Source organism: Rutilus rutilus, assembly GCF_951802725.1.
Source record: "Rutilus rutilus genome assembly, chromosome: 22".
Classification (NCBI taxonomy): domain Eukaryota; kingdom Metazoa; phylum Chordata; class Actinopteri; order Cypriniformes; family Leuciscidae; genus Rutilus; species Rutilus rutilus.
This window is the reverse complement of record NC_140227.1, coordinates 27797552-27823877: the sequence shown is the minus strand read 5'-3', so window position 1 is coordinate 27823877 and position 26326 is coordinate 27797552. Positions and strand designations below refer to the sequence as shown.

The window sequence follows — 26326 nt, the reverse complement described above, 5'->3', positions numbered from 1 at the left end:
CCAAAATGCCCGGGCCGATTTTTTGTCCCAGTCCAGCCCTGACATAAGGTGTATAGCCTACAACTAGGCTATGAGAAAAATAATTCGTAAAACATAACAAAACAAACATAACACAGAACTTAAAGACGCTGCTTCTCTGGCTGAGTGGTTCCCAAACCTGTCCTGGAGGCACCCCAACACTGCACGTTTTCGTTGTCTCCCTAATCAAACACACCTGATTCAACCCATCAGCTCATTAACCCATGTGATAATGAGCTGATTAATCAGGTGTGTTTGATTAGGGAGACAAAGAAAACGTGCAGTGTTGGGGTGCCTCCAGGACAGGTTTGGGAATCTCGCTCTCGTTTTTTGTCCTCATTGGCGTCTTATAGCCGATCATATGATAGATAGATAGATAGATAGATAGATAGATAGATAGATAGATAGATAGATAGATAGATAGATAGATAGATAGATAGATAGATACTCAAAGCTGACGAGTGTGCTGAACTGTTGTAATATGCATATGTGGTGGTTACAAAAGATAAATAATAGTAAATAAATATGTGATGTAAGATGTGACAAGACAAGAGAATGTATTTCTTAAAGTTTCTTCTTTCTTAGAGAGTTTATTTCTTTGACGAGATGTTCCCTGCTCAATTCGATCGATTATTTGATTGCTTTCCCCTTGGGGGGTGTTCGCCTGCTTGAGGAGGGGGCGCGGCGGCGCGCGCGCTGCTCAAGCAATTAAACACAGACTCTGATCGTTAAAGCAGCAGCAGCTCTGTCCTGTGTTTTTAATATCTCCCCCCATCAGGTATGGAATACATTGATGCAATGAGAGTATGTTCTTGACATGTCAGAGTTTTTAGGAATGTAAACTACATTGTTTAAAGTGTTAAATAAGTTGCTCTTATTACTGAAATGTAAAAGTTTGCTTCGTTATGTCTGCGTGTGCTAGTCGCGTATTTCATGCTAGCGATGGAGACCATGCGGTCTCAGAGAGATGGCGCAATAATAGAGTAGATTAAATTTAAAAGAGTAATTTTACAATTAAGAGGTATTTTGGTTGATTAATGCAATAACTGCAGGTTGTTAGTTTGCATGTAACTGAACATGAGTGTGTGTTGTTGTTGTTTTTCTAAAAATATATTAATTTTTGCAGACATGAAAATAATGTATAAACGTTAATTATCTGTTATATGTTGTGAATACTCTTGGAGTGATGCGCTGTCATTTATTGACATAAATAGTACTTGAACTGTTTTAAATGGTTATAAAAGAGAACACCGACTCTTATCGTTGTGAGGACGTCCACACACACAGACGACACTTGTCAGGATTTGACTTCGGTTTTGGGAAGGGAAAAAAACGGACACCCCCCTCCAACCTCTATGGGAAACGCGTATCTGTGTTACAAATGCCCCAGGCACAACGCCGTTTAACCATATTTTTGATAAAACTACGACGGTAATAGCCTGCCGAGACCAAAAATATGAGACGCCTGCGTAAAAGTCAATGGAGCGCTGTGAAAAAGTGTCGGACCTCTGTCGGTCCGGAGCTTGTTCTTGGCTGCGCTGTGATTGGTCAATCTACATTCTAGGGTGTGGCTTAGCCAAAGGCGAATTCAGGTCCAAGCCAGATTTTTTATAAATACCAATTATTGCGTAGAGAGCGGCGTACGCCTTCTTTTGTGCGTACGCAACGTTTATAAATGAGGCCCCAGATCTGGTCCAGCTCTGTTCTGGATCTGGTCCAGAATCATGCCGGATCAGGGCCAGCTCATTTGTTTGACAGTACACAAACACACTCGCTCCCTCTACATATCTAGAATTTCATGAATCTTCTCATTTACATGATCTTATATCTTATGGTCTTATGCCACTGATATTTTTTCTGTTTTTAACACAAAATGCTTAGGCAATAAAAAGTTGAATTACTGTACTTTTTTACACTAAAATACCACCTGATAATCTATTGTTAGCACTAACTCACAGCCACTACTTCACAGTAAACATGCATTCAAAGAAAAAATATTTGGACAGTAAATTTGACATATTCAAGGGCTTTACTTTTGATCCATTTTTTATTTATTAAGCATATTAAAACAAATTCACAAAAGAAACAATGCAAAACAGTGCCACTGTGCATTTTTGCACAAGTACTCAAAGTTTATATAAAACACTTAAGTCTCTACTTGCCGTTAACGGGATAGTTCACACAAAAATGTAAATTCTGTCATTAATTACTCACTTTCATGTTGTTCCAAACTAGTAAGACTTTTATTCATCTTCTGAACACAAATTAATTGAGATCTTTTTAATGAAATCTGAGATTTCTTTCCCTCCATTGACAGCTACGCAACTACAAGTTAAACAGTAAAGATTTTTAGCTGAAAATGTGGTCCTTGATGATTCATATAATGCAAGTCAATAGCTACAGTCAGTTTGAGTCAAAAAAACATATTACAGGCAAAACAAAATTAATACCTGTGGCTCCGGACGATTCATTGATGTCGTATGAAGCAAAACAATTGGTCTGTCAAAGAAACTGAACATTATTTACAACATTATTACCTGTAATCCACAGCCTCTGCAAACAGTCCTGTGTCACGGCGGTCTTGTTTTGCATGTAATATGTTTGTTTTTTTACCAATCTTCTACTTTTCTTTCATTTTGTGGTAAAACTATTCTTATTTTTTCATCATTTATCAGGAGCTCACCAGAAGAAGCAGGAGCTTCAACCCAAAAAGTTCAGTTTAAGGCCAGTGCAGCAGTTAATTTGAACATTGAAAGGTCAGTATGTTCAAGCTTTTTGTCCTTCTTTTGCTCAAACACAATGTTGTCGATGTGTCCTAGAAGTTCCTCAACATGTGCTGACAAGGCTGGATGAAAGCTCTTAGGTTGGGTTTCATGTGAGCCTTTCACAATTCCTTGAAACAACTCCTGAAAAAAATATTTAGTATGGCAAACAATATCTAGCCATTTTAAATTTTGTAAAGTCTTATATGTACCAGAATTTCAGTATCACTGACAAGAGAACAAATTCCTTTTTTTCCCACCTCCTCGACTGTCCTATATTTTAAAAATCATCGATCTACTTGATTTATTAAACTTTTAAATTGATTTATATGAATGAGGACACACATTTTACACATACCTTTTATACTTCATATGCTGAACAGCATATGCTGCCATTGATGATGCGTGATATATTCTCAGATGCCACAGATCTTCTCCCTGTATCACTTCGTTTTTCATAGAGGTCCATTTGTCCCTCACCTCCATTTCTGCCATCTAATGCAATAAACATATTACATAAACAATAAAAGTTGTTAAAGTAATGTAGATAAAAATTAAATAAAATAAATAAATAATAGCATTTATTTAACTTACTGTACAAACCAAAACCCCACAGTTGTTAGAGCCAGCCAGCCTCCACTGTTCTGGGTACTCCACAGTCCATTGTCCCAAGTATTTTCAGAAATTGACTTGTAGTTGTCAGTGGGGTCGTAAACTCGAAAACGATTCAGCAAACCATCCAAGACTTTTACAAAATAAACAGAAACTGCTTTAACCAGAGTAACAACTGTTGAGTAAAAATGTATTTTTTTATCCACACATACCCACAAAATGAAGCGGTTTCCCTTTTCAGGGCTCTGTGCACCAACAATTCTTGGAATAAGGACCGTGTCACTTTGTCTAGACGTTGTTTAATGTTAAATCTTCTACTTTTCTTTCATTTTGTGGTAACATTTTTCAGCAGCTCATTTATCCAGTCACCTCCATTAGAAAGACCACAGCCGGGACCACTGGCAGTCCTGCGGCAAAGGTGGAGAAATGCAAAGGTAAAACAAGGGAGTTCAGCACTCATACCATGCACTAATTTGTTTTATATGCGTGAGATTTATTTTTGTTATTCCAAAACGTCATTACATTTAAAGATGACATTTGGATGATGACAGGTGTCGGTGATCATTCTCAAGTGTCGTGGTCAGTGCTGTTGCTGTTGTATCAGTCAGTGGTTTATCAGCTTGTCAAAAAACGGGACACGGGAGGTCACGCACGGGACAAATAAATTAGGCCCAAAATACGGGACGTCCCGCCTAATTCGGGACAGTTGGCAACCTTAGTGACAGTATCATCCTAAACCAGCAACCCTTCGCTCAACAGCACCATCTACAGGCCGATGAGTGTACAGTCACTAAATGTGCACATAAATGAATTTATTTTATACCCCCCCATGGATGAAATTCTACGAAACTTAGCATACCCCCAGAGGATGTCAAGTTAATCATACACATGAAATATGGTGCAGTTCTGAACATCTCAACTGAAGATAGGGGCGATTAAAGCAGAATAATATTGCATTTTCATTTTTTATGGGAGGGGATTTTTGTTACAAAAAATGTCGCGCACACCGCCAGGCGAAATTGGGTCTTGCGAACCCAACGCGCACGACCGCCCCCTCCGCAATGACGTCATTTTTGATGCGCGCACCTTCGCGCTCGTGCGGACGCGTCGAGTATAAACCAGGCTTAAGCCTGTTTTATGCTTCTGCGTCGAACTGCCGCCGTAGCTACGTCGTAGGCTGTGTGTAGCGCGCGTACCCTGACGTGCACCTCTCCAAAAATGTAACAACGCGTCAATTCTACGCGGACACAAGCGCTGTGATTGGTCTGCCAGAACCCCTCCCTCGGGGTTTCACATGCTTCCTAGGTACGCGTCAACGCGGACAACGACACAGAAGTATAAATTAAAACCAACACGTTGCCTACGGCGTATAGGCTCCGGCGTAGGTCCGACGCAGAAGTATAAAGGCCTCATTATACTTCTGCGTCGGACCTACGCCGGAGCCTATACGCCGTAGGCAACGCGTTGGTTTTAATTTATACTTCTGTGTCGTTGTCCGCGTTGACGCGTACCTAGGAAGCGTGTGAAACCCCGAGGGAGGGGTTCTGGCAGACCAATCACAGCGTTTGTGTCCGCGTAGAATTGACGCGTTGTTACATTTTTGGAGAGGTGCACGTCAGGGTACGCCGTAGGGTACGCGCGCTACACACAGCCTACGACGTAGCTACGGCGGCAGTTCGACGCAGAAGCATAAAACAGGCTTAATGAGGCCTTTAACAACGCGCGCGGCGCCGCATCCGAAGATGAACGACTTCGAACCGAATCTGGCCGAGCTCGAACTTCTCACCACACTGGCACCTAGTTTGCACGTCTAAATGAGTTGCTTACATTTTAAAAATGAGCATACAATAGCATAAAAAGTATTTTTAAAGAACATAAAGGTCCATTTTTTAGTTCTAAAAAACACATGATTAGAACAATAACCAAAAAGTACATAGTTAGACACTTTTAGATATGATTTAAGGGGGAAAAGACAAAAAACAATAAATAAATATTAATAAAAATGTAACATATCACAAACGCATAAAACAGCACAAAATATACGATGTTTGATGGTGGATCGATTTGATCCACGATCGACCTCTAGGGCTGCTTCAAAAACGCGTCCACACCATAGACTGTAAAAAAAATATGGACGTAGTGTCCGTGACGTCACCCGTAGAGTTCTGAAGATCGTTTTTGAAGCCTAAAGTGGGCGTAGCCGACTGTCGCCATCTTGGCAGCGCGTCACTCCCGGATAATTTCTTTGCACTCCCGGCAAAGAAGCGGTACGTGGGTGGAGCTGAGGAGCCTGGTGCTGAAACCACGCCCACCTACCTCGACGCGAATCATGCGATCAAGTTGTTGTCTTGGATACTACAAGATATTGGCGCTGGCGGTTCATTTTGAATTTTGAACTCCAAGCTTACCATTGAGGTAAATTAACCTGAACCTACACAACAAAACTTGAAATAAATGTATGTTATTGATATTAAACTACACAAGGTTGAAAACGCTGCAGCACTTTTAATACATGTGGTAACGTTTATTTTCAAAAACTAACGTTAGATGACTTGCAGAAAACATTAACAGTTGTCATGATTCATGAATAAGAATTAACGTTAACGTTATTAACTTTACTTAAAAACTTACATCTCAAATAAACTATCTGAAGCAAATCAGTTAACCTGAATTTATGAGTGTCTATTTGGATTCTTCCTCTTCCGCACCTGGGCCCAATGGGGTCCCCTACAAGCTCTATAAGAACTGCCCCAAGGTACTAGAGCTGCTATGGTATATGATGAGAACTGCCTGGAAAAAGCAAATCATTCTATCTGAGTGGCAAAGAGCGGTAGCAGTCTTCATCCCCAAGGAAACGAACTCCAAAGACATTAGCCTATTCCGAAACATTGCACTACTGAATGTAGAAGGAAAGATCTTCTTGCTCGAGAACGGCTATGTTGACACCAACTGCCAGAAGGCAGGAGTTCCAGGTTTCCCAGGATGTGTAGAGCACTCCACTATGATCTGGGACCAGATCCAGAAGGCCAAGCGGGAGAAGACCGACCTGCATGTCATCTGGCTTGACCTTGCCAATGCGTACGGATCAGTTCCGCATCAGCTGGTCAACTATGCCATGGAATTTTTCCACATGCCCACCTGCGTCAAGAACCTGGTAGCTCAGTACTTTAGCAACTTGCAGATGTGTTTTTCCCTCCAGGATTTCACCACCGGATGGCAGCGGCTCGAAGTAGGAATCGCGATGGGGTGTGCTATTTCTCCAATACTGTTTGTTGCAGCCTTTGAGATAATCCTCATCGGGGCAAGGCAAATGGTCGGGGGGATCAAACTCCCAACTGGTAAGAGGCTTCCTCCACTGAGGAGTTACATGGATGATGTCACCAGCCTCCTTCAGACAGCAGCATGCACATCAAGACTGCTGAAGAGGATGGACGAATTGATGTCATGGGCAAGAATGAAGATCAAGTCCCGGAGCTTGTCCCTCAGGAGAGGAGTCAGAAATGACAATACCATCTTCGTCATTGGAGGGGAAAAAATCCCACTCCTTTCAGAGCAACCCATCAAAAGCCTGGGGAGGCAGTACACTGCAGACCTATCTGACAAACAGATGGGGAAAACCGTCATGAAGCAGCTCTCTGACGGACTGGCAAGGATTGACCAAAGCCAACTCCCTGGGAAGTATAAGGTCTGGTGCTACCAGTTTACACTCTACAGGAGGGTAATGTGGCCCCTGAAAATGAGTGAGATTCCTTCATCAACCGAAAGTAAGATGGATGGAAAAGCCAACTCATTCCTGCGAAAGTGGTTGGGGCTGCCACGGTGCCTATCTGAAACCGGTCTCTTTGGAAAAAACATGCTGCAGCTGCCACTGCAGTCCATACAGTTGGGCTACATGCAAGAAAAGACCAGGTTGGTTCTCGAGCTGAAGGAGTCCACAGACGAGTCAGTAAGGAACGCAAATGCCAAGGTTCCTACTGGCCGCAAGTGGAATGCCCAAACCGAGGTCGATCAAGCTGTCGGTCGGCTACAACACCGGGAGATCATGGGCAGAGTTCAGGCAGGAAGAACAGGGCTAGGATGGTGAGAGACGCCACGCTTTTGGTCCAAGGCCAATCGCAAGCAAAGGAAGGAGATGGTGGTAGCAGAGGTGACGAGGATGGAGGAAGACCGCTACAAAATCAAGGCCGTGTCGCAGGGTCGACAAGGAAGCTGGACAACCTGGAAGGGAATCATGAACCGGAACATCAGTTGGTCAGACGTGTGGAAGATCCCACAGGCAAGACTTAGCTTCCTCATTCGTTCAACCTACGACACGCTTCCCTGCCCTCGGAACCTCCACCAGTGGTTTGGGAATGAAGAATCTTGTGCACTCTGCAATGCCCCCAATGCAAGTCTCCAGCACATCTTATCAGGCTGCAAGATCGCTCTCTCACAGGGACGCTACAGATGGCGCCACGATCAGGTCCTGAGAAAGCTAGCCGAAGTACTGGAGGAGTGTCGACAGGGTAGCAAACACCCACCATCTTTGTGTCGGAAGGAGGGATAAGGAGAAGCACTAGTTCAAGAGAAACAGCAAGGCCCTTCTCCCCCAACCAGGAGTGGAACATGAGGGTTGACCTGGACAGGCAGCTCCGGTTCCCCACGGAGATAACCACCACATCTCTCCGGCCAGACATAGTGGTGTGGTCAACCAAGGCAAGATCGATGCACCTCATTGAGCTCACTGTACCACTTGAGGAGGGGATTGAGGCCGCCTTCGAACAGAAGAAGTCCAAGTACTCAGAGCTCGCTGCTGAGTGCCGGGAGGCTGGCTGGAAGACTACCATCTACCCAGTGGAGGTCGGATGCCGAGGTTTCCTCGGGTTGTCAACCATACGCCTCTTGAGGGAAGCAGGAGTGACCGGAGGGAGGCTAAGGAGGGCAACAAAGGATCTGGCAGAGGAGGCAGAGAAAGGTAGCTTTTGGCTCTGGCTGAGGAGGAAAGATATACGGTGGCCGAGAGAGCTCAACGCGCTGCAACTGAAGAAAACACATGCAAATAGAAAAAACACCCGCAAATTAAGAAAACATCTTCATCAGTTTCACAACACATGTGTGCTCCAAATACTCACAACACAACGAAATACAGAAACGCTCTGCAAAAGTTCACAACACAACCAAATACAGAAACGCGCTGCAAAAGTTCACAACACAACCAAATACAGAAACGCGCTGCAAAAGTTCACAACACAACCAAATACAAAAACGCGCTGCAAATAGGACAGAACACAACGGAAATGTTTCCGGGGAACCCAATAAGTGACGGACGGACGGCTCGCGAGTCGCGAGCTTTACCAGAGAGACGCGGGCTCTGGCTTTACCTATGCCCTACTCTCTTAAAAGGGCAGACGGCAGAGCCCTTGAATTGGGCACTTTGGAGGGAGCGGGGCACTTGTGTGCCATTATGTTGATGAAGGGAGCAACGAAAGACAACGTAATTTCCTCATTATTTTCACCTGGGATGTTCCCATGACAACGCAGTGCGTGTCCATCAGCTGTTCTTACCAGAAATATAGTATTAATGCTGTTAACATAACTGTTGCAAATAAATATACATTTTATACAACAACGTTTTTAAAATATGTGTTATCTTTGTGTGAGTGTCTCAACTTTAAAACTTGCCGTCTCATATTTGGACCTATAGCTACATTCTAACATTTTTTATGAAACTTATTTTAACATAACATGACAAAATGTGTTCAATGTAACTGATGTATAGATTAATGTCTTTTCCTCTTTCTCTTTCTCTATCTTTTTTATTTATTTATTTATTTTAGTCTTCAGCTCATTGTTCTTTTTAGTATTCTTATGGCATTGAACATATCGCAAATATACATTTTGTAGGCCTATATTGTATACAAAGTTGTATGTCATAAACGTGTCATCTTTGTATGTTTTGCAAAAAAATAAATAAATAATAAAAGTAGACAGCTGTAAGCACGTCCTAGCCGGGTCCGTCACTTATTACGTTCCCCGGAAACATTTCCGTTGTGTTCTGTTCTATTTGCAGCGCGTTTCTGTATTTGATTGTGTTGTGAACTTTTGCAGCGCGTTTCTGTAATTGCACCGCGTTTCCAAATTTGGTTGTGTTGTGAGTATTGGGACGCACGTGAGTTGTAAAACTGATGAAGATGTTTTCTTATTCGCTGGTGTTTTTTTTTCTATTTGCATGTGTTTTTTTCTGTTTGTATGCGTTTTTTTTCTGTTTGCATGCGTTTTTTTCTGTTTGCATGCGTTTTCTTCATTTGCAGCGCGTTGAGCTCTCTCGGCCACCGTAAAGATAGGTGTTGGGGGAAGAACATCTAACCCTAGACAACAGCTGCAGGGAGAACAGCTATCAGCTGCAGGGGGTGACAGGGAGACGTCCCTGTCACTGCTCCGCCACCAGGAGACGTTCCAGAATTAAAGGAGCGAAACGTTGGTGAATGGTGGTTTCTGGCTGATGACCCTGCAGCTGACCCATGGGCACTGGAGGAGGTGCGACAGGCAGCAATGCCCAGCAGGTGGTAACATCTTCCTGTGCAATTACTGGATGTCAGCTGAATATAACGTTATACGATTCGTAACGTTTAGATTCGTATTAGCCAACATAAAAATGTTATTACCATGTGTTTACAGTCTCTTTCTCGGCCATCATTTGTAGTTGCCTATTCACAAACTGTTTGCTCAAGCATAGCGTTTTCTCAGAGTTCACTGTGTGCTTTCTACCATGTACAAATAAAAATTTCTCTGAACTTTTGCTGTGTAATTGTAACAATGAGCACTCAAACACACCAAACCAACAATTACTAAAAACACAGACAAAAACTGATTTTGCACGGGCATTTTGCACTAGTCTATCTATAAATTACAGAAACGTCTGTCTGTGTGTGTGTCTGTCTGTCTGTGTGTGTGTGTGTGTGTGTGTCTGTTAACCGCATATCTCTCGAACCGTTAGTCTGATGGATTTCAAATTCGACAGGTGTCTTGCTACGGGCACGAGTAAGTGCAGTGCCAAGTTTGACGTTGTTTGGATGAGAAATGCAAAAGATATCGTTAAATATATCATTTTTAGAAGGTTGTGGTTTAAAAATAAACATTCTGACATTAGAGGGTTGCATCGGTCAAAGAAGCCCCAAGACGGTTGTTTAGCAATTAAATTAAAATGTATTATAGTTTAAATGTATATTAAATGCAATTAGTTGAATGTAAGAGTGCTTTTTGACATACTCAAGTAAGACTTGATCTTTATATGTAATTTTACCAATTGACAAGAATTTATGGTGAGCTAAAATTTCATTTCATTTCTATTGAAACATGTAGGCCTACAGTATGTCATGTATTTGTAATTAATTACACATCTGTAATTGTGAAGTTGCATTTTAGTACATTTATTATAAATATAATAATGAATAATCACTACAAGTACTTTACATGAGCTTTAGTATGTTAGACATATTGTATGTTAGTATGTCATCGAAGTGTACCTGTTTAAATCACGACAAAAGATTATTAAAACAATGATTTAAAATGTACTTTGAGTACATGAAATGAGATTTGGGTAACACTTTATTTTAATGTGTCCTTGTTACACGTTACATGTAGCCTATTTACTATAGTAATAACTACAAATTAGGCATAATTACATGCAACTAACCCTAAACCAAACCCTAACTCTATAGTAGGTATGTAGTTAATTAATATTACTCGGTACTTATATATTATTACACTGTTACAGGGACACTTTAAATAAGGTGTAACCGAGATGTGAAGTGCACTGCAAGTGCACAGTCAGTACATTTAGCACACTTCTTTTGTTGTATTATTTATTGTTGAATTATTTTGCTGTATCTGGCATGTTGAGATATTGCAGGTCACATTTTAGATGGAACTCAACCAGATCTTTTCATTTTCATCTCAGCACAATGTGCCTTTGTGTAAGATGTGTGAAGAGGTGTAGCTACATTCATCTGCTCTTTGAATTCTCAAAGCTGCAACTGTTGGCCAAAGTGCCCTGAATACCAAACTACTTTAAAAAAAGGGCTCAACTTCAGCCTAATTTCACTTTGTCCAGTGACGGGATCTTTGTAAATTAATAAGTGCTGTCAGAACTGTGAGAAGAGTTTTTGTAAACAGTCATGTGTTAAAGGGGTCATGACATGGTTTTTTCTTTTATTTTATTATGTTCCCTTAGGTGCAATTATAGTATTACTATAGTTTTTTGGACAAAAAACGTTTAAAATTGAGTGATTTATGACCTTTTCCCACCCTGTTTCTCATGCTCTGATTCAAACAGTCTGTTTTGGGGGTGTTTCCCCTTTAAGAGTTCAGTGTTAACACCCACTGTTATGATTGGCTAACGTCAGCGCCTATGCATCAATTATTAACATAGATATAGAAAGCCAGAAAATGAACCATCTGTCCACCACTAACAACTAAGAATGGATTACCCCGTGTCCACATGGACAGTGTGAAGCTATTTTGAATGAATATGTCAGATTTGTAACCAGAAACACTTGAATACGGGTTATTTTTATGCATATGCGCGAGGGAGGGAGGGAGAGAGAGAGAGAGAAAGACAGTAAGAGCGCGCGCGCGGCCGGGGCGCTCTCGCTCGCTCTCTCAGTAACATGCGCCCTGTCACAATCGTCTCTACACATCACTCACCGATCAAATAAGGCTTTGGCGGCCCCATAGCAATCTTGTAAAGAGACCCACTCGCTGCACGTCGACGACTGAACTCCTGTGGGGCGCGTGACAACGAATCATGCGACGATGCGAAATGACTATGAGGCACAGACAGTAGTCTTGTGCTGGAGGCGGTCATATGCAAACGACTGGTGCGTCACTTCGTACCGTGACGTCACTTCTTACCATGGATCCAGAACGAGCTGTATTTAGAGCTTGATTAAATAAATGATTCGTTTATAATGGGGAGGGCGTCTAAAGCTATGAAACTTGCAGGAAGTTTTAATGGTACAAAGACCTCTTATATACCAAAAGATCAAGGCAAATTTGGTTTCTCATGTCATGACCCCTTTAAAGAATGTCTTAAGTCAAAGATCACACCGCCACCCCCTTCTCTCCCACTTATTTTCCTGTCTCTTTTTAGGTCGCTTTTGTGTCAGTTAGTTAGCCTATACAGTAGGAAATGCTACAACAATCAGCTATTGTCTTGCTGGAGTAATTAATCACAAAATATGCCATTAAAACAACCGTCATAATTAACACAAATATTATAGAGGGGGCTTTTGTTATGTTGTTTAGAATGGAAATGCAGAAATGTATTATGACTATTTTGCATAATTTTTTTTTTTATTAACCCATTATGATAACAAAACAAACATCACAACATATGCATCATACTGTATATTCAATCAAAACAAAACTAAATGAATCTTTAAATGTGTAGATTTGTTTTATACACTTACTCTTCCAACATGACAAGTCTTAAAAGTTGTTGGCTGAAAAAAAAATCTTATATTTATGCATAAACATTCTTTTGTTGGATGTAAATAGGGACCTTGCTAACACGCATGCTTCTCAGTGGTGGATAATGTTGCTTGTCTGATCGGGAAATGTCAACAGCAGATGTAAAAATAGACCATAATGCATCATGCGATGGGAAAGTCAGACTTGGAGACGTCACTGGAAACCTTGAAGTCCTCCAGCTGTGGCAATATGATTCTTTGCTCTTGTCTCCCATAAAGTGCCTCTTTAAATAGAATGAGGCATTTATATAGAATGAGGCATTTATATAGCGCTTTCATATGTACTACTGTACACCCAAAGCGCTTTACAATCATATCAGGGGATCTCTCCTCAACCACCACCAGTGGTAAATGCGGCAGAATTCAGAACTGTCCCATGTGCATGTACATTCCTTGAGCTGACAGTCTACTCTAGGTGATGATAAAACAACACAGATGTTTGGCTTTTGTAACTATCTCATGCTTTGCAGAAGTCCATATGGCAAGATTTTAATCTGATGCTAAAACCTCAGATTATCACATATGGATCACTGTAAATGCACTCTGTGGATTTTATGAGATTGTACGAAAGTGGAAAATGCATCTAGAAATAGCAAATGCCCCAAACCCCAAATTGTTTAACATAAATTAAAATCCAGATTTTGATTTTCAAAGATTTATTATAAAAACTGATTATTTTTTCCCAAAAATGCAATAAATTCATGACACTTTTTTTTTTTCAAAATGCAATTAATCCATTGAATCAATATAAAAGTAATTTTTTATCATATTGAAACTGTTGAAATCAGCCATCGCTAAGAAATATCTCCTGAACTTTTTTGACGGCGATCAGCTCACAAAAACTGATTTTGCACGGGCACTTTGCACTGCTCCCTGAATCGACGCGCTTATTCATTTGTGGATGTTAACTGAATCTGTAAGTCACCTGTTTACTTCTGTTTATTATATCTATCTATAAATTACGGGAACGTCTTTCTGTCTGTGTGTGAGTGTGTGTTATTTGCATATCTCTCGAACCGTTAGTCCGATGGATTTCAAACTTGACAGGTGTCTTGCTACGGGCATGAGTAAGTGCAGTGCCAAGTTTGATGTTGTTTGGATTAGAAATGCAAAATATATTGCATTTATAATAAAATATAATATATATAAGCACACTGGCTTTTGTCGCTCTAGCCGCTGGCCATTCCCCCTTTCTCTCTCTCACACACACACACACACACAGCCCCGGACCAGAGACAAAGAGGTTCGAAGAAAGCAGCGGAGCTTAAGTAGCGTTTTCTCGGAGTTCACTGTGTAGCCTGCTCCCTGAATCGTGTAGTTCAATATTCCACATTTATTATATGTCATTATGTCAGTATCAGTATTTGCTTTCTACCATGTACAAATAAAAATGTCACTGAACTTTTGCTGTGTAATTGTAACAATGAGCACTCAAACACACCAAACCAACAACTACTAAAAACACACACAAAAACTGATTTTGCACGGGCATTTTGCACTAGTCAAGTTAATACATAATATTAAGGAATTATGTAAAATTATATTCAAGAACTTGTGATATGAATTCATACCCAATAGGTAGGCTATATAAGGAGATAACATACTAGGTACAGGTTAATTATTGCTACCTAAATGCTAGTTAACATGATTAATTAAACTTAAACAGCTAACGTTAATGTAAGTCGAATAGAAGTTAAATAAGTCATATTTATTTAACCGCCCAGGGAGCACATATTTTAAAAATCATTTATCGTTAAACACGATGACATTAGGCATTGGAAAAGATAACCTGCTTGCTGGGCACATAATTAATAGGGCTGGGTATTGACACAAATTTCACAATTCGATTCGATTTCGATTCACAAGCTTGCAATTCGATTACGATTCGATTCAATATCGATTATTTTGGATATCAGGTACAATACATGGCAAATATTCTCAAGGAAAACAAATCTCTTAACTAATGCTGTTAACTATGGGAGTCAGTTAGCCTGTAGGCTTCATTAGCCTACTATAATATAGCTTAAAAAAATAAGGTAAAAATTAACTGATTTGTATACAAACACTTAAATTACACTTTAATTTATTTTTATAATAATAAAGTTATATGAAATATAAACATTTAAATGGTGGCTGTCATAAAAACCTGCCAGATTTATTCAAACATGCATTAAATGAATATTATTCATTATCATTTTTAATGTTCTTCTATATGTAATATGGTGCATATATTTAGCAAAATGCTCCTCTCTAGAGTTAATTTTTATAGCTGACTAACGAGTTTATGGTCACTGGATATGGTTTTTCTGAGGTAAATGTGACGTCACATGACATTGTTTGCAAGCTGATTTACTGACGTCTTTCCACGGTTGAAACACTGATTTGAGCGATTCCATGTCACATGATACGGATTTCGATAAGTTGTACACTATCTTTTAACACACTTTCAGATACTCATTCATGTTTATTCCGCGCGGTATCTGGTATCATTAACGGTGCGTGTCCACTACAGCGGCAAAAGTCCGCTCAGTGCCGCTGGCAACGCTGTAACGTCTCCGCTTTGGGGTGTGTCTGTTGCTGTTGTGTTTAATCTACGTTTTTTTCAACACACGGACAGTATAATCACCAGCGATGCACGCGATTACATTTAGAAATAGACCAACTTTGTTTCCAAATGCACCAAACAAAGATCCTTTCAATTGTATAAACTTTTATAAAACTAGCCAGTACAATCACAATAAACACATCCAAAATGAAATATTTACATATATATAACAACTGCAAAGCATCTAATTTGTAAACAAAATGATTTACGCACTAAATCCAGCATAAACTCTGACACAATGTGCATATTTTTTAAAATCTCAAGACAGACGTCACATCCCGAACCTCACAACAATTGGATGCCGACCGCGTTTTTCGCTTGATATTTGCATAAAGTCGAGAACTGCCCAACCTTTTGATGCTCTCGGTCACTCTCAACGCTTTCTCCGGTCCGCTGTCAATCCCAAAATGCACTGCGCGAGCGTGAAGCTCAACTTCCATAGGAATGAATTAAAAACGCTCGCTCCGCTCGCACCGCGCCAGTGGACACGCACCGTAAAGGCCAATTTATACTTCTGCGTCGAGTGTACGCCGTAGTGTACGTTGTAGGCTACGCACGTAGGTGACGCCGTCGTGAGCATTTATACTTCTGCGTTATGTCTGTCTGTGTTGCTCTACAGTTAAGGCCTCATTATGCTTCTGCGTCGGACCTACGCCGGAGCCTATACGCCGTAGGCAACGTGTTGGTTTTAATTTATACTTCTGTGTCGTTGTCCGCGTTGACGCGTACCTAGGGAGCGTGTGAAACCCCGAGGGAGGGGTTCTGGCAGACCAATCACAGCGCTTGTGTCCGCGTAGAATTGACGCGTTGTTACATTTTTGGAGAGGTGCACGTCAGGGTACGCCGTAGGGTACGCGCGCTACACACAGCCTACGACGTAGCTACGGCGGCAGTTCGACGCAGAAGCATAAAACAGGCTTAACACCACCGAGACGCTAGTTGGCGGGGGCGTGTTTTAATTTTCCACTGTGTTTAGATTCCTCGCGGCTGTTTTGAGTTTAGGCTACTAGCGTCTGAAAGAGAGTGGATCATGTAGGAGTTGGAGCTTATCGAGGTGGAAAAACAGTTTTAGTGAAATTACTAAAACTAAAAGGCAGAAACGAGAGAAGGCGTCGGAGGAGATGGTACGTGCGACCTGTGAACCTGTTGACGGTTGAACCGAATTTAAAAATGACGGGCGGTGCAGAAGAACACGCCGGAAATGTGTAGGAGGAAATGCGATGCTACCAAGCCGACCAATCACAGATCTTGCGGTCCGCGTCGTCGCGACGCGTAGTTACATTTTTGAGGAGGTGCGCGTCAGGGTACGGCGAAGGGTATCCAAAGGGTATTGTCAGACAATCGATTACTATGGCCTTCCACCGAAAACAGGATGTAAACAAAGGTATGAGCGCTGGCTGAATTAACTTCATTTTTATTAATATCTCTAACATCTACTGCAGTCAGATCCACTCGTGTTCACTCGGAAGGAATCACTCACATTTTCTGTGCACTTGTAATGACACTTAAAGGATGTTAAGAGGCTAAAAAGCAGGCTTACTACTTGCCCCATTGAAGTCAATAGGGTGCAAATTTTAAAAATAGAATAACTCGGTGTAGGCAACACCGATTTTTGTCGTTGTTCTCTGTATTGACAGCACTCCAAATGTACAAAAAAATTAGCTCAATGTTAAAATTGACCGGAGTTCTCCTTTAAATAACATATAGATAAAAGATGGACAATAACGAATGTCACCAATAACGTCTATAACTAATGGTTGCCCTTTTCATTTTTCTTTCCTCATAGGTTCAAATACTAATAGCTGCACTGAAGTAGCACTACACCATGCCAACAACAATAAAGGTAACAACAAAGGTAAGCCATGTAGCTATAGTATAATTTAGATTAATGTCAAATATTGAAAGCAACACATTGACCGTAAGAGAGAATAAAATAATAAATGAACCTTGTACCTATATTGTCATATTATTGACCGTAAGAGAGAATAAAATAATAAATTAACCTTGTGTAATACCTATATTGTCATAATATTATTTCAATGAACAGATAAGAGCAATTAATTTGTGTTTTATTGTATATCTGCATAGATTTTTTTTCTATTTTATTTGGATAGAAAGAAATCAATGGCCCGATACAAGTTACTTGTGCGTGTTAAAATATGTGTACTCACACTGACAAAACAATGTTTTGATTGTGATTGCTGTATGCTATTAACAGGTCCAGTGATTTGGATCATGGGCAGCAGCTACATTCAGTGATTTGGATCATGGGCAGCAGCTACATTCAGTGATTTGGATCATGGGCAGCAGCTACATTTGTCGTGGGGAAGAGAGGGCCAGAGAGACCATAGGGACCATTATTTATTTATTTTTTATTTGTGTTTATGGTTTTAATAAAGCAAAATTTATTAACCAAAATGATTCAATATTTCTTATTAAAACACACAGTAGACACTTCAAGTAGACATGCTTTGACAGAAATGTCATGTGGTTTTATTACTTATGTTTTAGAACTTCGTAATGATATATATTCAAAGTCAGTGGTCTACACAGTGAATATTAATAATGGAGGTGTTTAGATTAGATTTATCTTTATTGTCATTGTGTAGAGTACAAGTAAAGAGACAATTCACTGCAGTTAGTGTCTAACCAGAAGTGCAAAAAAAGTTCAGTATAGACAGGTAGTGTGGTATAATGTGGTATGGGGGGGGGGGGGGGGGGGTACAACGTTGATGGCTACCTCCTTGTTGCCCCTGTCAAAGCAGCCCCATGGCCATGGTTCAGCTCATCAGGCACAGGCAAGGAGGTGTCGGTGGGCTTTCTCTGAACCTGCTGGTCCGGGTGCATAGAGACCTGTAACGCATCCTGGAAGAGAATGGGGTGAACAGTGTAGTTGAGGTGAGATCAGTCTTTGGTGATGCTGTGCGCCTTACTCAAGCATCGCTTGCCCTGGATGGCCTTGATGGAGGGGTGTGAGGAAGCAGTGATGCGTTGGGCAGTTTTCACCACGCTCTGCAGTGCGTTCCGGTCAGAGGCATAGCTGTTGCCATACCATACTGTGACACAATTGGTGAGGATGCTCTCGATGCTGCAGCGGTACAGAGCATGCTGCAGAGGTTCACCAGGATCTATTACACCTGTAATAGCAATGACATAAAAATTAACATAGCTGAGAAAATAATTTATCTCACTTAATTGCTTTGGTCTGATAGGTGGCTGTAAACATGTTGGCTAGAAAAGCATATAATACAGTAAACTACAGATGTTGTCTGAGTTATCTAACTTAACAGCGAAGTGAATAAGTATAACTTAACTTTGTATGTGTGCTTTGTATGTGTACTGCTCTTCACTGTCCTCAATCTGAGTTAAAAGTTCTTTCATACTTCGCAGTGTTCGTTACTGGAAAAACTTGGAAACCGCAACCACCAGCATGTCTGAAAAAGAGAAAGAATGAACAGCATCTTGGCTTTAACTCTCAACATCTAGCCTGGCTTAGTTAGAAGCCCACTCACCACATCAAGGTGCAGGCTCAGAGTGGGTACACAGGACAAGACAAACGTAACAAACAGATAACACTGAAACAATTGAACATTTGAGTTTAACATTTGAACAGAACGTACTGTATAATAACAAAAAATAACAGTTTAACCATAAAACTTCATGTAACTTGTCGATAGCACTTGAGTAACAGCGAACAAAAATATGTTACTTACAGGTTTTTCTCATGTAAAGGCAGGTTTCTTACAGCAAGTGAGAAGCGTGACAGCTGAACATGTGTAAAGTCAGGTTTATTCAGCAAATGCTTATGCCCCGTTGATGCGGGCTCTAAGCAAAGCAAGTGTGAGTGATACACACAGAAAGTGCTGTAAACATTATTTGAACAGGAAGATGTGCACTAAAAACAACCTACTACTGATGATGGAAAAGTATTAATTTGTTCATCCTCCTTCTCACAAGAGCCCCTGTTACTTTTTCAGTTTCTCGCCTTGCCAAATGATGAAGGCGTATCTTGCAGTACATGGAGGCTGCCATCTTAACCAAGGTGTAAACATGATTGTCCTCAACACTGGTCTCAAACATGTGGTGGTGCAACTCTGAAAAAATATTCTTGTCAGCACAATCACTCAGAACCTGATTGATAATGGCAGCTGTCACTCCTTTTCCTTGAGGAAGCTTTCCTCCACTAGTATTCAGTAGTCTTTGAAAGCACCTTTCAGAGACTTTACACACCTCCACTATGCTTGTTGGTGGATTCTGTAAAGCCTTGTTTATACTTTCGCCCGGCTCCGCAGCGCGAGTCTCCGCAGACTGCGCGCGCACCTCCCCAAACGGACGAGGCGTTTATACTCGACGCGCTCGCCGTTGTACTATTCATGCAACGATAGGGGGCGACTCCAGTAATTATCCTCTAACCATCAGGAATCAGCGATGAGAAGAAGAAAGCTATACACACGTGACAATGTTTATTTTAGTACACGGCCACCAATACCACACTACAAAAAGAATCGTGTAAAACCCAGTAAACCCTGAGATTATTGCTAGTGACAATAAAACAAAATATATGGATATGAGAATGTGTATACAACATAACTAAATTAACGATCTCTTACATATTTTCTAATTTCACTCATTTCATTAAGTTTCGTGAACATTTTTATTAAACATGGACCTTTATGTTCTTTAAAAATACTTTTTATGCTATTGTATGCTCATTTTTAAAATGTAAGCAACTCATTTAGACGTGCAAACTGGGTGCCAGTGTGGTGAGAAGTTCGAGCTCGGCCAGATTCGGTTCGAAGTCGTTCATCTTCGGATGCGGCGCCGCGCGCGTTGTTAAAGGCCTCATTAAGCCTGTTTTATGCTTCTGCGTCGAACTGCCGCCGTAGCTACGTCGTAGGCTGTGTGTAGCGCGCGTACCCTACGGCGTACCCTGACGTGCACCTCTCCAAAAATGTAACAACGCGTCAATTCTACGCGGACACAAACGCTGTGATTGGTCTGCCAGAACCCCTCCCTCGGGGTTTCACACGCTCCCTAATGAGGCCTTTATACTTCTGCGTCGGACCTACGCCGGAGCCTATACGCCGTAGGCAACGTGTTGGTTTTAATTTATACTTCTGTGTCGTTGTCCGCGTTGACGCGTACCTAGGAAGCGTGTGAAACCCCGAGGGAGGGGTTCTGGCAGACCAATCACAGCGCTTGTGTCCGCGTAGAATTGACGCGTTGTTACATTTTTGGAGAGGTGCACGTCAGGGTACGCCGTAGGGTACGCGCGCTACACACAGCCTACGACGTAGCTACGGCGGCAGTTCGACGCAGAAGCATAAAACAGGCTTAAGCCTGGTTTATACTCGACGCGTCCGCACGAGCGCGAAGGTGCGCGCATCAAAAATGACGTCATTGCGGAGGGGGCGGTCGTGCGCGTTGGGTTCGCAAGACCCAATTTCGCCTGGCGGTGTGCGCGACATTTTTTGTAACAACGCGCGCGGCGCCGCATCCGAAGATGAACGACTTTGAGACGAATCTGGCCGAGCTCGAACTTCTCACCACACCGGCACCCAGTTTGCATGTCTAAATGAGGTGCTTACATTTAAAAAATGACCATACAATAGCATAAAAAGTATTTTTAATGAACATAAAGGTCCATGTTTAATAAAAATGTTCACGAAACTTAATGAAATGTTTAGTGAAATTAGAAAATATGTAAGAGATCGTTTATTTAGTTGTTTTATACACATTCTCATATCCATATATTTTGTTTTATTGTCACGAGTAATAATCCCAGGGTTTACTGGGTTTTACACGATTTTTTTTGTAGTGTGGTATTGGTGGTGGTGTACTAAAATAAACATTGTCACGTGTGTATCAGGAGTGTATAGCTTTCTTCTTCTCACTGTTGATTCCTGATGGTTCAAGGACAATTACTCGAGTCGCCCCCTGTCGTTTCAAAGAATAGTACAACGGCGAGCGCGTCAAGTATAAACGCCTCGTCCGTTTGCGGAGGTGCGCGCGCAGTCTGCGGAGACTCGCGCTGCGGAGCCAGGCGAAAGTATAAACAAGGCTTTACAAAATCTGCCGTGCACACCGCCAGGCGAAATGGGCCCTTGCGCACCCAACGCGCGCGACCGCCCACTCCGCGATGACGTCATTTTTGCCGCGCGCACCTTCGCGCTTGTGCGGACGCGTCGAGTATAAACCAGGCTTTAAGCCTCCCCTGTTCTTCAGGGCAATGAAAGCATGCATGCTGGAATCAGAACTCAGTGCAAGAGAACAGGACATGCACAAGATTTTCTCCTTAATCTTTTTCACCACAAATCCAGCAATGTAATGGATACCTTGAACTCGGATATTGACTCGACATAAGGTAAGATGCTGTAGTCGTGGTCAGAATCCAGAGGGAGTGCTGGTGTGACATCAAATTGACGAGAAGTTGGACCAACTGTCACTGCCAACATGTTGGTTCCATCTCTAATGAGACAGTTCCCTGTTCCATTTTTCACTTGATGTCTCACTAGGAGGCGTTTGTACGCAGCTTTGAACTGTCGGGCAGTTGGGTTGTTGTTGTAGCCTCCACGTGCCCTAACTGCAGAAAAGAACAGCTCAAGATGATCCTGACTGAGTTTGTAAGTGAGGAGATACTTACAAGGTGCATCCTGTGCTTCAACCAGCTCTTTAAAAATGTTGGAAATGCTTCTGGAGCTGGCAACAAATCCAATGGGACCTGTTTTCCTAGGACCTGCATAAAGATGTCTCCCAGAGCTATCTCTGAGCTGCAGAAGGAAATTTTCAGCTCTCTCCAACAGACTCAGCATGTGAAGTTCATTACAACTTCTCAAAGGAGCTTTGGAACCCTTTGTCAGAGGGTTCCTGCTGTTGAGAACATCAAAAGCTAAGTCGATTGTTCTCAGAAATTCAACGGTTTCCTCTGAACCATGAAACTGAGGCAAGTGAAGTTCCTTGTTGCAGAATTCAAGGGCATCTGCAATGCTGCTGCTGAAAACTTGAGCAGCAAGATTTACCTTCATCTTCTGATTTCTCCACAGAATATGTGCCATCTTCAGCTTATTACCCAGCCTCAAGCCCTCAGTCTCCTGAAGTTTGTTGAGGTCTTCTAGGTATTGCCACCTAATCTTTTTGCCACTGCCTGTCTGGAAAACGCGTCCATCAGCAAAAGCATTCCTCAAGAGTTTCAGCATGTGACACACGTCAAAAACAACATGCACAGCCTGCATTGGATTTGCAGGGTGAGGAAAAAATGGCCTCATGTTTCCAACTGTGATATTGGCTCCAAGAGCCTGCATCATGGTGAAGTGACAAGACGGTCCATCACATGTCAGGGAAACAACACGCACTCCAATGTCATGCAGCTTGTAAAGACACTGTGTGACAATATTTGCTCTCTCTTGTCCGCTTAACCCGTCAAGGAGAAAGTAAGCCACAGGGATTTTCCAAGATCCATTAACAGCTACAACCATAAGGACCAAAGCATCCTTGGCTACTGGCAAAGAGTCATCAACTTTGCCACATCCAACATCAACATACCCATGGAATTTCCCTTCAGCATATTCAACATGCTTTCTGATGGCCATTTCATCCATCATAAGAGCACAAACAGTCTCCTTAACATCTTTCCTTCCTTCTTCCACATGGGATTGGAGGGCAGCGAATGATGCCTCTGTAAAGCCTGGGTCTGCAGGAATGCTGCTGTACCAAGACCTGATTGTTTGAGGATGAGGCAGAACACAATCAAAGCTGTCACGAACAAACTGATAAGCTTTTGCAGAGTAGAAATGGAGAGTCATGGCAAAAGATCTCAAATTGTCAGAGATTCTAGCAGATTTAGTCTTGCACTTCGCTCTTGTAAGAATTTCTTTAGCAACACCACTAAAGGAAGCCTCCAGCATATCACCACAGCTGGTGGAAACAAGCAGCTTCTCTTTCAGATCAGTGACAACTGAAGAGAGAGACTTCACTTTCTGTTTCAGTCTTCTGACTCTCTGCTTTTGAAGCTTCAATTTTTTTGTGCAAGAAAGCAAGTTACTTTGAACAAATGCCACCTTCCTCTTTAGAGGACTGGGGGAGTTCTTCAATGTGTATGCACCATGATCTGCAGAATGGCTATGGCTGCAGCTGGCTACACTCACCTCGACTGTCTGTGGTTCACTGTGAGTGCAACTGATGTAATCATGGTCATGACTGACATTCCTGCGTTTACCAGCTTGTGTGTCAGAGTTAGTCTTACTAACCGTTGTGTTCTTACTGACTCTGGTGTGCCTCACCTTGGCCTTCACCTGGCAATGGGGGTAGAAGATGGTTGGCTCTGCGTCTGGTTTAAGGGTGTTTTTTCGTCCATGGATGGGGATGAAACAGTCCTGTGTGAAGTGAAGGGAGCAGAGGCGAGAATGCTTCTTTGGTGTCCAGCTCTTTCTCTTTACATTGTGTATCCACTGCTGCAGCCTGTCTTTATCATTGAAGGGGAACCTGACAAAAAAAAAAAAAAAAACATACATTGTTTAAGAAAATGAATTAAATGGAAATTAAACCAAAAGGATGAGGAGTGATGGGTTTTTTCTCTCTCAAAGAATCTGCATGCCATACCCTAAAATGATCTCACTACCCCCCACCCCAGTTGAGAATCAATTGCAGTGACAATGCACAAGCTGATCTGTCACTCACATCCAACTAAACAATAAAATGTGGCTGTGGTGGTATATTAAAATTGGTAGTAAGCATTCAACTGCGCACTATAGGCTATTGTATGACACACACACACACACACACACCCATATGAATGTGCACCTACAGACATGCACACACAAATGCACGTGCGCATACACTCCTTATATTCACAAATATTTTATTCTTACAGCCATTCATTTAAAATAAACCTGTTGTTATTATGGTATATCACTTGCAGTACACATAGTTTTTGTGCTTGGTTTCTGAATCGCAGGTGTTTGATTTTGGAGATGAGGTCATGACTGCAGCTGCTGAGGCCGAAACCAGCACATTTAGTGCAAGTAGACTTTGACTAGTTAATTTTAGTTAACATTATTTTATATATCCTCTATATTGACAAGGTATTTTTGTATGATATTGGTTTACTTATAGCCTTTTTGCGCACTTGAGCTTAACTGGGAGTTTGAAGACCTTTATAAGGCTGTTGTGTCTACCTTAATTTATTGCAACATCACTCTTTACACTTCTGCTTAAGCCTATAGATGGGTTTCCGTTTCGCGAATTACCCATTATCCTCTGCGGCGCGCCGCCATGTTGTGTGTCAAAGCTGTCAGTAAGCCACTGTGCTGCATTAATAGAAAGCCAGTTAATATAAAGTATTTTTTACTCTTTTGTGTTGAGATAACGATGACAAATTCCTCCAAACCTGGCGACAAGGTGAAGGTTATTTACAGGGACACATTAGACGATGTTTGCAAGGCAAGATATGATGAGAAATTGAGTTATATCGATGGAAAGGATCCTTACACAATGTCGAAAGAGGACTGGTTATGTAGGCTAATCCTGCGGCGTACCCCGATATTCAGGAAATGGACATTGCCAAGTATCTAATCCACACCGTTAGTGCGTACACTTTTGACGAATTAGGAGGAAGAAAGTCTCTGGAAGCATACAATTATTTTGTTAGAATGTGCGAGTTAAAATTTTATATGGTCGCATTTGTGCAAGTGCATGGTCATGTACTACTCAGTTAAATTCACGCATGAATTCTCCTGCATTGAACTTGTTTTAGCGCCCGCCAAAGTCTTATTTGATCGGTGAGTAATGTAGATGAACTGGGCGCATGTTTAACTGAAAGAACGAGCAGAGGGAGAGAGAGACGGTCGCGCGCGCGCACTCCCTCTCTCTTCGGAGCCAGGCGAAAGTGTAAACAAAACTTCACCGTCTCCAAACTAAGCGCTGTCTTGCTCTCTCTCCCTCGTGGAAATGTTAGTCTGGAGCCCTGCATTGGCGGTTCACATCGCTGTAGCCAGGCGGCTGATATCTGCACAGCCTTTATTATACGGTACATTTAGACTCAGTGTCAAGACAACACCATCTGGGTAAAAAAACAACAACACAACGCTCCGAACTAATTTAGTGTAGGAGAGAGATGGAGAGCAGAGGCACGGAGCGATGTGCTCCAGGTTTAGCCTTTGCCTCTGGCTCAACCAGCTGATGTGGCCACAGAGAAAGTGATGAAGGTGGACAATCGTCAGAGTGTGCTTCTACGCCTACAGCCCCGTTCACACTACAAGCGACTTTATCGCTGCATGTCGCCAGTGGCTGGCGATGAGGTCGTTAGTGGGCGTTCTCACTTCTGGTTGCCTAGGTAATGTTTGTGAGTGACATTCACGGATGTTACGTGTTGTAGACAACAAATCTGTTTTCTTGCCGCTACAAGCTAACATTTTGGAAGGAAAAGTCTAAATATAAATGGGATCAGTACATAAAATGCATAATATTAAAGATGAATGAGAAACAGTGAGTGCCCTGTGCTATCGCGGCTATTTAACTGCAGAAAATGGGCAAATACTGGTCTTTCTGAGTTCACGAAACTGTACAAAGCCTTGCGTTGAATTCATACTAAAACATTGCGTACGGACAAAGCTGTAAATGTGCGTACGCACAAAAAAACCCAGATGTATGAATCTCTGCGTACGAAGGATCCCACGCATATTCTCTTTGTACATCCCAGTTAACATACATTGAGCGCACATGCACGAGCACAACGCCCCACCCAATTAATTTAAATATGGTAATGAGTCCACTTTGGCAAAAGTAAGCAGTAAGAAAATGGTGACAAGAAACGAAACTTTACA

General features: G+C 41.8%; 2 long non-coding RNA genes across 2 annotated transcripts; one reads left to right on the top strand and one right to left on the bottom strand.

The window, feature by feature from the left end:
- Positions 1 to 1693: 1693 nt before the first annotated feature.
- LOC311281480 lies at positions 1694 to 12457 on the bottom strand. Its single transcript, XR_014625805.1, has 5 exons — positions 12078 to 12457; positions 3605 to 3799; positions 3375 to 3525; positions 3139 to 3275; positions 1694 to 2924 (listed from the first exon to the last, which is right to left on the bottom strand). It is a non-coding gene; the product is annotated as an uncharacterized lncRNA (long non-coding RNA).
- On the top strand, positions 3740 to 17859 carry LOC311281481. The gene is made up of 3 exons (XR_014625806.1): positions 3740 to 3826; positions 17293 to 17361; positions 17725 to 17859. It is a non-coding gene; the product is annotated as an uncharacterized lncRNA (long non-coding RNA).
- Positions 17860 to 26326: the final 8467 nt, after the last annotated feature.